Genomic DNA, 12,423 nt, shown 5'->3' on the forward strand with positions numbered 1-12,423 from the left:
CATAGTTGAGCATGTGTCCTTGTGGTATGATTGGGCGTCTTTTGGGTAGATGCCCAACAGCGGTATTGCTGGGTCTTGAGGTAGATTGTGTCCTAATTTTCTGGGAAATCACCATACTGATTTCCAAAGTGGATGTACAATTTTGCACTATCACCAGCAATGCAGGAGTGTTCCCCTTACCCCACATCCCCTTCAGCATATGCTGTCATCATTGTTTTTGATCTTGGCCATTCTGACAGGTATAAGATAGAATCTCAGAGTGTTTTGATTTGCATTTTTCTGATGGCTAACGATGCTGGGCATTTCCTTAAGTGTCTTTCGCCCTCTGAGATTCCTCTATTGAGAGTTTTCTGTTTATGTACATCATTCTTTATTGGATTATTTGTTCTGTTTATGTCAAGATTCTTGAGTTCTTTGTATATTTTGGAGATCAGCACTCTGTCTGATGTGGGGTTAGTAAAGATCTTTTCCCATTCTGTAGGCTGTTGTTTTGTCTTGTTGACTGTGTCCTTTGCTTTACAGAAGCTTCTCAGTTTCAGGAGGTCCCATTTATTAATTGTTTCTCTCAGTGTCTGTGTTGCTGGGGTTACATTTAGGAAGTGGCTACCAGTCACTTTTTGAAAGGGGAAAAACTGTTTTCTTATTTCAAATATCAGGGCCTCACAGGAGGGCCTGTGCCTCATACACACCCACAGGAATCTTTGTTAAAACATCATCTACAATAACACAGAATGATGTCAGCCATGGATAGCACAGTACTGCAAATTCAAATACATGTGGGCCATGCTAAGTGGACTTTTGAGGCCATGGTGTACCTGGTCATTACATGAGTGGCTCCCATAAAATCTGGTTAATTCTGGGCCTTTGTAAACACCTGAGGCGACTTCTGGGTACTCCAGCAAGGACTGCATGGCTCTCCTTTCCCATCCTGTAATATAGGGTCCTCCTGGTCAGGGGGCACCTTGGTGGGAAAAACAGGTAACTAAGGGAGTGACCCCTGGGCCTTCTAGAAGCCAGTGGAACAGGGCTCTGTACTGGCTACCAGTGTTGGTGCTGGGAAGATGGCCAAGTGGCTACCCACTCAGGAAGACTGACACGGGAGCCTATTGCTACAGTCGCCTCTTCTCTCCCTCTTCCAAGGGACTCTTCCCAGAACCTCGGATGACTCCCCTGTAGCTGTCATCTTCCAGAGACCCTGTCCTGAGACTGTTAGGTAGGTGAGGGGTGGCATCACTCAAGGTGGAGTTCAGGGCCCGGCTGGGGTGCAGAGCAGCCTAGGTGCAGCTTGAGCAAAGCCTCGGGGTGACCTAAGCATCCAATGTGCCAACCACCTGCAGCAGAGTCTCCTGTTTGCTCGCCACCTAGTTTGACTCATTCCTCAACACCTCTCTCCACCTGCACAGGAGGGAGAGCCGGGCAGCCACCAGGGCTCAAGATAGGTCCGGAACCACCTAGAGTCCTTTCCCCGATTCCTCGGTGCCTAGGAGAAAAGAGCGGAGCCAGGTGCTTTGCTCAGGTGGCCTTACTTTCTCTTCTCAAAGTGGTGGGGACAAAGCCAGTCCCCCCAACACCATAACCTCTGCTAGTTCTGAGTCCACCAGCAGAACCAGGGAGCCATGTGTTGCAGAACCACCTGGCAACATACCCTTTGGGTACCCACCTTCTGCTGTGACTCTCTCTCTAAGAGGAAGTTGTATGTCAGAGGAAGCTGCTGTCCTGCCTACTGCCTCTCTCAGGGCACCCTGCAGTATGACTCACTCCCAGTAGAGGGCAGTACTAGCCCTCTGAAGTCAGGAAGAGGCCCAAAGCTGCATGTTTGGCTTCAAAGAGATGGCTCAGGGATACATCTAGGCCCATTGCTGGCTGCCCGGATCTCCAAGATGCTGTGTGTGTGTGTCTATGTATGTATTTGTGTGTCAACATGTGCGTTTGTTTATATGTGTGTGTACATTTATGTGTTTTCTGTGTGTGCTTGTGTATATCTATGTGTATATATGTATGTGTGTGTGCATTTGTATATGTGTTATGTATGTTTATGTATATCTGTGGTTTTATATGTTGTGGGATAGTTTGTTTTTGTGTGTGTGTCTCTGTTTATGTATGTGTATATGTATGTTGTGTATTTGTGTGTGTGTTTACTTGTATTTGTGTGTATCTCTCTGTGTATTGTGTATATGACCCTGTGTGAGTATTTATTTATTTCTCTCTCTTCCCCACCCCCCGCTGTGTCCAAATGCATCCACAACAGGGCACTTATTGCTGGAATATTATTTACTGCTTCCTCTTTGTTGCTTCTTCCTTTATCTAGTGAGTTAGTTGACTAAAAATGGTTCTATCATTTTTAAATTAAAAAATTCAACAGCCAAAGCTGAAAATTTTGAATAGTATTAGGTTTCAATATTAAAAAAAAAAGCAAGCACCTGGCGCCGTTCTAAGAACCTGAGCTCAGTTCTAGGTGCCACAGAGTAGAAGAAATGTCCCCTGACAGCACCTCCATGCATGTGCTGTGGCACCGCCCCACCCCCATAGTAAATCCATTCCAATAAGGTAAATGATAAACTATAGCAATGAGTGAGGAAGAAGAGAGCAAATGTCCCATCCAGAAGAATCCCAGTAAAGCCATCCAACGGCTCCACCCGCCTTCTCTTGAAGGTGGAGCAGATCTCAGCAGGCACAGACAGAATCTCTTTCTTCCTGAAAAGAGAGAGGGGCTCTGTGTAGTGGAGGCCTTGCTGGCAGCCCAGCCATGACACCCAGGGACAAGTCATGTGGATGGTGGGGACCTGTATGGGAGGTAAGGAGAGGGCTGTCTTCTTCCATAACCAAGGACTCCCATCTAACACTGAAAAAAAAATAAACGGGACATTTCCCAGCTCAGGGCCATCCACAGGACACCTGAACAGCCACCTCAGATCTCATGGTTGCAGCAGAGACAATGAGACATTGCTGTAGCCCAGAAGAGCCTTGGGAGGCAGAATGCAGGCCATGTGGGATCCTGAATGATCCTTGGGGCCAGAGAAGGACAGGCAGGGACACAGGAGATGGGTAATTGACAGGGATACATCAATACTGGGTGACAGCTGCCCCTCACCAATGTCACATGTTGCTGTGAAACACATATGGTTTCCTGGTCCAAAGTTCCTACAGATGCCCAACGTGTGGTCCTGTGGTGTGCATGTGACTGAGGAGGGCTAGTTATCCTATGTGTGGCTGAACATAAAAATTGTGAGTATACTAAGAACATTATTTTTCACAATTTTTTGTGTGCACTCACACACATGCAAAGGCCAAAAGCCAACTTTAAGTGTCTTCCTTGTTATTCTCCACCTTCTTTTTCTTTTCTTTTAGATTATTTTCATTTTGTGTGTTTGGGTATTTTGCCTGCCATATGTGGTGCAGTACCTGAAAAGGACAGAAGAGGGCGTCAGATCCTCCGGAACTGGCGTTACAGTCAGCTGTGTGTCTTCATAAGCACCCTGGGAACCAAGCCTGGTTCCTTGGGAAGAGGCTCCAGTGCTCTTAACCACAGAGCCATCTCTCCAGCCCCTCAGCTAACTTTTAAGATGAGTGCTGGGATCAAATTCAGGTCCTCAATGTTCATTGATCGGTTCGCTAACTGAGCCATCTTTCCAGCCCTGTAGGAGCTTTTGGTTTAGTTGAAACTCGATCGTGAGGATTCCACACATGAACTTTGTAGGTGACAGTGTTGGTCATGAGGTCTAGAAGTTGGACACACCTAAAACCTTTTAGAATCTCCAGTGTGGCAGGAACAACCTTCGTGGGTTGGCTAGTGGTTCTGGCATCCAGGTTGCCTTAAGGTGAGGCTGTACACCAGGAAGTTCAAGCTAGGGCGGAGAGTTTAGGGGATCTCAGTCCCACCCCTTCCCCAACCTCCATGGAGTGGGGAGCACCTGGAGTCCCATGATGGCATCAGCCCGACTGTACCTTAAAGCCACAGTTAAAGGTAAAGGGCAGTGTAGGAGTATCCACACTGCTGACCACAGGAGGTGCCAGAGGGCAGTGGACCTAAAGGTGACAGGGAGGCGTCCCCTTCCAGTTGCCTCACTTTGAGGCCCTCTGGTCTGGTGGCTGTGGTCGCCCTTCATCGTGGCCTTTATAATAAAGTAGTGGGCAGGTGTAAGGCAGCGCTCCCCTGAGTTCTATGGGCTACTCCAGCAAGTGACCCAGAACCAAGGAGGGGCCTGCAGGAGCTCTCGACTTACAGGCCACAGCCTGGAGTGTGATGCCACCTTTAGGGGCTTAGGATGTGCAGTCTTGTAGGCTGGGGCCCACCTGTGGGATCTGATGCTCTCTCTGGGCAGGCCATGCAGAGTCAGATGGAATTGGGAACCCAGCCAGCGTATGCCGGAGAAGTGCTTGGTGTGGGGGGCACCCTCACACACCAGGTTACAGCTGTGCCACATACTGACAGCATAGGAAGGATGCAGCTCTTTTTTTCCTGGTCTGCCCTCCCAGCTGGCAGTAGAGGCTGTGAGAGGGTGGTTGTGAGCTCTGGCAGAACCCCAGCATTTCTATAAGCCCAGACAACTCTACAAAGTTGATTGCATTTCAAAGCCTGTTTGTGTCGGCCCCCAGATTGTGTCACTAAGCCCTGCCCTCTTGGTCTCCCCCCACACCTTTCCTTCCCACTGCTCCTTCTCCATCAGAGGGGAGAGGACAACACTTGCCAGCTGGTGTCCATTCATGCACCCACCACCCACTTGTCCTCCCCTCAAGCCATTGCTCATCTGTCCGACGCTTCATTTGTTCCTGTGTAGCTTTCTTTCACTAATGCCTCAGTTTACCTAAACAGTTGCCTCCGGGAAGCCTGGTGGGATGGGGGACTTTGGCTTAAAAGCAGGCTCCTGCAACTTGAAGACCATTACCTGGGCCAGAAAGTAATCTCCTCTTTTGTCCTCTTAAGAACCACCTTGAGGGAGGTGTGACAGAAGAAACTCCTGTCCACTCCTTGGGGCCAAGCAGAGTGGGACCATCTCAGCCTGCACCTGACATCTGAGGTCCTGGTAGGGCAGGGTGGGTGACACACAGCCCTTCCCACTCTGGGAGGCCAGCTTGTCTGTTACCTGGGTGCATGGGGGCACCCACATCCTGGTTCTCTTCCTGCCCTTCTCACTTCCTGGAGAGTGGGGCTCCAAACCTGAGGAAACTGTTAGGGAGCCTAACCTGGGAGTGGCCTGATTTTTTCCTTTGTCCCAACTCTGAAACTGTCCACTCCGGTGAGAGTGAGATACGTTAGGGGCTGCCTTCTACCCACAGCTGAGCCCAGGGGTCTCTTGCTTTTGGCCTCTAATCCCATTTAGTCTGCACTCACACCTGCTCCAGTACTGGACACCAAGGCCAGCCCTGCTCCACCCATCCCTGTCCTCCCTCCCTCCTCATCAATGGGGTCCAGCTTGCCCTGCAGGCTGCAGCTGTCCTCCCTGAGGGGAGGTGTCCAAGGTCCATGACCCCCCCCTCCCAGGCTCCAGGGTCCCTTTAAGGAAGCACATTCCTCTACGCCGTGCTGTCCCATTCTTTAGTGCAAGGAAGAGTCTTTCAGTCTTACCTGGGTTACCCGTGATGGTGATGAAGAGAAAGGGCCGGTGCTCGGGGTACCTGGGAGGGCTGTTATTGGGGTGACCCCTGGACCTCCTCCAGGCTCCAGTGGCACTGGAAAACCTGGCAGAAACTCATCAACTGGACCACTGAAGTCATGTTGTTCCTCTGTTGTAGGGTCCCAACATGATGGCTGTAACTCCCCAACCCCACCTGACCGGTCTTGTATCTTCTTATACCCAGTTTCTGGGATTAGAGATCAGATATCGATGAGTTGGCTCTGGTTGGCAGCAGTGAGTTGAACAGTCAAAGTTCTAGATGTGGCTGAAGTAGAAGGGTCAAGACCCTGGGAGACCCAGAGACTCTCAGCTCTATCGTACCAGGGCTTACAGAGATTGCCAAAACCAAGTTTAGGTAATCACCCCAGCTGTGGCCGTGAAGGTTTGGCCCTCTTGACCCTAGCTGTGGCACTGAAGGCTGAAGTCTCCCTAAGAGGTTACTCTGAGTACTGAGAAGTAGGAAGAAGCCTACTAGGGTTGTCTCTGCCTCCTAGAGGCCACAGGCACACAGAGAGTGCAGTCCTGTCTCAGTCAATGTCCTTGTTTATACTGGGCTTTCATGGTGACATTAGCCAACTACTGTTTCTGTCTTAAGTCAATGTGATGTAAACTTCTGATGTTTTATTTCACTTCATTTTTGACACAGGGCCTTCAGATACAGTTTTGACTGGCTTGGGAACATATACGTAGTTCAGGCTGGTTTTGAACACTATCCTTTGCCTCTGCCTGCCAAGTGCTGGGTTGACAGGCATATACAACTGTGCTCCACCAAATCCTAACATTTCAAACACCAGAATCAGTAATGAGGCAGACGTACAAGGGGTGGCTGGTCAGGGTGGGTGCTGGGCTAGGAGAACTGAGACCTTTATGGAAGACAGACAAGAGGAACCTTTGCCAGGACATGCCTGGGAACTCCTGGGCCTGTTGCTAATGTGGCGTCTGTGGTGGGCAGTGGTTAGAGTCGCCTGGCCTGTAGATTCCTGTGCCTGGTCAGTTGGTCATGGCATCCCCAAAACTGAAGGACTGGCACCGGAGTCAGCTGACAGCACTAGTGAGGAGCTTCAGGCCCCGCCCCCGGCAGCACTCACACAAGGCCTGACTCTACCAAGACCCAGTTCAGCATCCCAGACTGAGGAAGGATCCTGCTCTCTTCCAGCCTCCTAAAGGACCTGCAGCCACTCACCTGGTGCCTTTGTTTGGTGAAAGAGAAATAGTTAGGACTTGGGGGTGTTTCTGGACCATTTCTTGGTACTTGCAGCACCTGAGACAGAGGCATCGCACTGTCTCCTGGCTGCGGCAGGGGCATTGGAGTGACAAGAGTGTGTGCAGGTGGAGGTTGCTCATCTCATCATGGACAGGAAGCAAAGACAAGAGGGGCCTGGTGAAGAGTCATGTTCTCAAAGGAATTCCCCTAACGGCCTCCTTCCTTTAGCTGAGCCCCATGGTCCAGGGTTTCTACCTTCTATATTAGCACCATCCACTGGGGTCTAAGTGCTTACCACGTGGGCCAGTGTCAGGAACTTCACACCTACCCCGCAGCACGGACATTCTGTCTTTCTGCACTGTGCCATGTGGCATTCCCACCAGCAGTGATGTGATGTCCCCACAGTATCAGGTATTGTCAGTTTTCCTGACTTTGGCCATTCTCGTAGTCAGTGATGTTTCCTTATTGTTTGAATTTCAGTTCTCCAGTTCTGTGAGATGTTGAAAATCTACTTGTCTGACACCCACAAGTAAGGCATCCACCTCACCCACCTTTGGTGAGGCATCTACATCTTTTAAATAATTTTTATTATTGATATTTAAGAGTTCTTTGTTTATTTGTACTAGGGGTCCTTTATCATATAAAATACTTTGATGATGCTGGACAGATGGATCAGTGGTTAAAAACGCTTACCTCTCGTGCAGAGGACCCAGCTTCAGTTTCCAGCATCCATCTGGTGGCTCACACCATCAGTAGCTCTAACTCCAGGGGATCCAATGCCCTTTTCTGGCCCCCATAGGCACCAGGCATGCATGTGGTACACATATATACATGCACATAAAACACTCATACATAAAAATAAATAAATCTTTAAAAAAAATTGCAGAATTATTTTCCCAGTCTGTGACTTCTCTTTTTGTCCTCCTCCTCCTCTTCTAAAAATATTTACTTATTTGTGTATATGTCTGTGTGAGTATATGCACACGTGTGTGTGTGTGTGTGTGTGTGTGTGTGTGCGCGCGCGCACATCAATGCCTACATGCAGAGGCCAGAAGAGGATATAAAGTGTCTTTGTATATCGCTCTCCAGCTGTTCCTTTGAAGCAGGGGCTCTCTCCCTGAACCTGTGGTTTGTGTTTTCTCAGCTAGTCTGGGAACCAGGAAGCCCCAGTGATCCTCCTGCCTCTGATCCCCTCAGAGCTGGGTCACAGGTGTATACAGAATTCCCAAGTTACCATGTGAATGTTGGGATCTGAACTCTGGTCTTCCTGATTGCTCAGAGTGTCCTCTCTAAGCCATCTCACCAGCTTTCTGTAACCCTGACCCTCTCTGTTTGACACAGGTCTCCTGTATCCCTGGCTGGCCTTGAGCTCACTAACTTGCTGGGGATGACCTTGGACTTCACCTGTCTCTATCTCCCAAATGCTGGGATCACAGGTACAAGTTATCACACCCAGTTCCTTTCCTTCTTTTAGCAATGTTTCTGCAAAGGAGATGTATGGTTTGGGTGTGAAATGCCTCCCACAGGCCCATGTATTTGAACACGTAGTTCCCACCTGGGGCATTGTTTTGGGAAGGTTGCAGCTTCAGGAGGTACGTCCTCCTTGGAGGCAGTAGGACACCGTGGGATGGACATGGAGGATCATAGCATGGCCTCTCTTTCTAACCTGTCTCTGTTTCCTGATCCACAGAGAAGTGAGCAAGCCATCCTGTGTTCTGCGCTGAAGCTACGAGCTGCTCCCACTGACGCCATGAACTGGGAGCCCACACAATGGTTCCTTCTTCCAGATGTTTCTGTCAGGCATTTTGTCATAGAAACAGCTGAGGTGACTCATACAACAGAAGCTTTCAATTTTAACAAAGTCCAACTTATTGACTCTTGAGCTGGTGAATGCACTGGGTTTCTTTGTGCATCTTAATAAAACTTACCAGGAACCTGCTGTCTTCAGCGACTAAGAAACACACTAGTCTGTCCCACCTCAGAGGCTTGGAACACCTTGTCATATTCCAGCCCTGGGGATCCGAATTGACTTCTCTTCCTATGGGCATCTGCTGTGCTGCTCTGAACACACAGCTGTGCTTCCTGGACCATCTGAGTAGGAAGTTGTAGGCACCTGTCCTGGTTTTATTTCTTTAGCTGTTAGTCTCTACTATCACACAGTTCAGAAGCCCCTATCATAGGGAACGGTGCTGCCCATGGTGGGCCGGGTCTTCCCATAATTAACTTAATTGAGACAGGCCCTCACAGACACGCTCTCAGGTCAGTCCCAAGTAGGCAGCCCCTCACTGAGACTCTCTTCCCAGGTGATAACTCTAGGTTGTATCAAGTTGACATTTATTGCTGACTTTCATGATATCTAAAGATAACTTGGCCACGTGATGTGTCTTTGAAGGTCAGGTGATCAAATCCCTCATGATTTGGGGGAGGCTTCTGCCTTGATGATATTGCTATGGTGCAGTGGCCTGGGTTGAGTGGAGAACTGCTTAGGGTACTTTCTATTGTGTAAGATACAGCACAGGGCCTTGTGGCTCTCTTTGGATTTTACGGTTATCGGATCCATGATATCAAGTGACCCACAGGGATGCCACTTTTCAATGAGGCCCAGTGTGGTTTTAATTGTAATTGGCCCCCATAACCTCATAGGGAGTGGCACTCTTAAGAAGTGTGTCTTTGTTGGTGTGAGTATGGTGACCTTGTTAGAGGACATGTGTCACTGTGGGGGTGGGCTTTGAGGTTTCCTATGCTCAGGACACCACCCAGTGTCACAGTAAACTTCCTGTTGCTGCAAGATGTAGCATTTTCAGCTCCAGTATCCTGGAGTACAGTCTGTGTACATGCCACCATGCTCCCTGTCATGATGATAATGACCCGGAGCTCTGAGACTATAAGCGAGTCCCTTCAATTAGATGTTTTCTTTGTAGGAGTTGCCGTGGTCATGGTGTCCTTTCACAGGAATGGAAAACCAAGACACCCAGACAAGAAGAGGCTCTGCAGCAGGCCCAGGATGCTGTGCAACTTTCTTAGCTGTATGAGTGTCTCTGAGCAGCAGCGTCACGGTGTGCAAGGTGCCTGCGGGAGGTAGGAAGTTCTGTGGGGGCTGTTCCGGCTCCTTCAGGGACTTCACAGCCCATCACCTTGGTCTATGGAGCTGAGCCCTACCATCCTCCATGGATACTTCCTCAGATCCTGAATTGCCCCTAGGCTTTACAGAACATGTGGCCATGTGACACCAACTGGCCACATGACCTGAACTGTCCCTTATAAATGAGCTATGAAATATCCCGTGATTTGATGGGTTGGGGGACACAGATGTGTTTCAGCATTTAGTGGAGGCAGTGGGTGCAGGGCAGACCTGATAACTACCAACTCTATGTTAGCCACTTCACTCATTCCTGAAAAAAATATTTCACAAAAGCCACCAAAAGAAGAAAAGTTTCATTTGGACTCACTGTCTGAGGGGACAGTTCATCATGGTGAGGAAGGCATTGTGGCAGGAGCGTGAGGCAGCTCGCAAGGCTGCACACACAGTTGCGAAGCAGATTGGGATGAATGCTGGTGCTCAGCTTGTTTGCTTTTTATCCATCCCGATAACCAGTCTATGAGATGGTGCCGCCTACATTTAGAGTGAGCCTCGGCGCCTCAGCTAACTCAATCTAGAAAATCTCCAACAGACATGCCCTAAGGTTTGTTTCCATGGTGATTCTAAATCCCATTAGGTTGACAATCAAGGTTGACCATTGCAAACTTTAAAGCTCCAGGGAGTTCCATAAAGAGCTCCCATGATGCCAGTGTCTTGTTCCTGCTTCTTTGGCAGCCCCTCCCAGCAGCACCGGTTCTTCATATGTAATTTCCTGGTACCTAGTCACTGAGAAAGAAAAAGTCTTGCCTCGGCTTCCAGTAACTTTGCATGGCTCGTCAGTCCAATCCCAAAGTGAGAGGGTGACCTGCAGCCCCCTGTCAGGAATGGGAGGAAGGCTACATCCCAGCAGGCGAGGCCTGGCACAGTCACTCCGGTGACTTCTAAGTCACACTTGACCTAGAAGGAGAGATAAAGTTTGTAGGTTCCACCATTCGGTGGCCAATCAGTTATGATGATGAAAAAATTGAAAGGCAAGCATTTAAAAAAGTTGGTAACAGGAGGTTGAGGAAAGGGCTGGACCTCTCCCAGGGTCTCCTGGGGTGCAGAGCATAGGATGTGAAGAGACATATGTCCCTCTATAGATGTTGGCCACAGAAAAAACCCCTGGGCTGAATGGAGGTCCATGGTGGATGAGAGGACCTAGTCAGTGACCGCCAGCCAGCCTTGGATGTCCCTGTCATTCCCAAAAGGGTTTGAGAATGGTATGGAACAGTACATGGGTGTCCATTCATTGAGATCCCTCTGCTAGGTCCACTACCTGACACACTGCGGGGTGATGTTGGAGTACTGCCATCATGGGGGTACCCCTCTGCTGCCACTGGCACCAAGGCAAACCTGAGTATGAACTGGCCCTCTGACCCAGGTACCTTCACAGCCTGCTTGACTCCCTGCTGTTTATCACAGGGCTTCCTTCTGGACAGGGCCATAAAGCAGAGAGTGCAAGCTCAGGGAACCGCCATCCTTCACAGGCTCCCCTTCCCTGGTCTGAGGACACTGAGGAGCCGGAACAATATCCTCTGAACTCGGATGATCCATGTACCTATGTTCCTGTAGCCATTGCTCACGGTCCTGGAAACACAGAGGTTAACGCATCAATGATATTCTTGTTCCCCAGTGAAAGTCCACCGGTGATTGGCAGATTGAACCCAGGGCTTTTGCACGTAGCAGGCAAGCACCTTGCTACCAAGTTATATCCTAGCCCTTTGCCAGTAGCATTTGTCTCCCTGTGCCCACTAGTCCAGGTCCTCTTGTTCAAGACCTCTGCTAGTAGGTGCTGCACTAACTCCCAGTACCCTGGAGGCTGGGGTGGCCATAGGTCCACTTTGAGATACTCTTATGAGAGAATCGCCAGGCTGCAAGGGGCTGATTGATTATGGACTGGTGCAGCTGCCCTGACCAGGGGAGACAGGCTGTGGTTCCACAACAGAAAGTCTAGAACATAGATGATGACCTGCAGCTCTAGTCCCAATGATTAACATCAGTGGAAAGATTCTACTGCCCAATCCACACTGGACCGCCGAGGGCCCAGACCCTTCGGGAATGAAGGCTTAGGTCACCCACCAGGTAAAGGGCCACAATCAGCCAAGGCACAAGCTGAAGGAAAGAGACATGCAGGAAGATGGTTATAAATACCACTCAGACCATGTGACCGGTTGCAGCTTTGAGCCTGTGAGGGCTATGGAATCCTTCCCTCTGCTGTGAGCAAATAGGACGGAATGAATGACTCTTCCTTCCCCTCCTCTAGACCGCTGCACCTAGTGTTTATGAGTTCCTAGATGCTACCTTTCTCTCTCAGGATTTACCGTTCCAGCTGCAGCTCAGCCAGAAGGGGGATGGGTACCATCCTGCCCTCTCTGTGGGGGTGGGGATGCACACCTGGCTGTGCAGTCCCAGCTGTCTGTTAGGTGAAAGTGGAACTTTGCTTTGTTTTATCCAGAGGTTTCACCAAAGGGTTCCGTTTATGT

General features: G+C 49.6%; 1 long non-coding RNA gene across 7 annotated transcripts in view; it reads left to right on the forward strand.

Moving 5' to 3' along the window:
* The window catches only part of LOC125415851 (uncharacterized), a 76,151-nt gene that overhangs the window by 52,366 nt on the left and 11,362 nt on the right, over window positions 1-12,423 (forward strand). For all 7 annotated transcript variants that reach the window (XR_015738401.1, XR_015003148.2, XR_015738397.1 and 4 more), the window contains 3 exons: window positions 8,161-8,255; window positions 8,510-8,644; window positions 9,741-9,897. This is a non-coding gene — a long non-coding RNA (uncharacterized LOC125415851). The remainder of the gene's footprint in view (window positions 1-8,160; window positions 8,256-8,509; window positions 8,645-9,740; window positions 9,898-12,423) is intronic.

The sequence above is a fragment of the Myodes glareolus genome, chromosome 7 (genome assembly GCF_982192425.1).
Source record: "Myodes glareolus chromosome 7, mMyoGla1.1, whole genome shotgun sequence".
NCBI lineage: Eukaryota > Metazoa > Chordata > Mammalia > Rodentia > Cricetidae > Myodes > Myodes glareolus.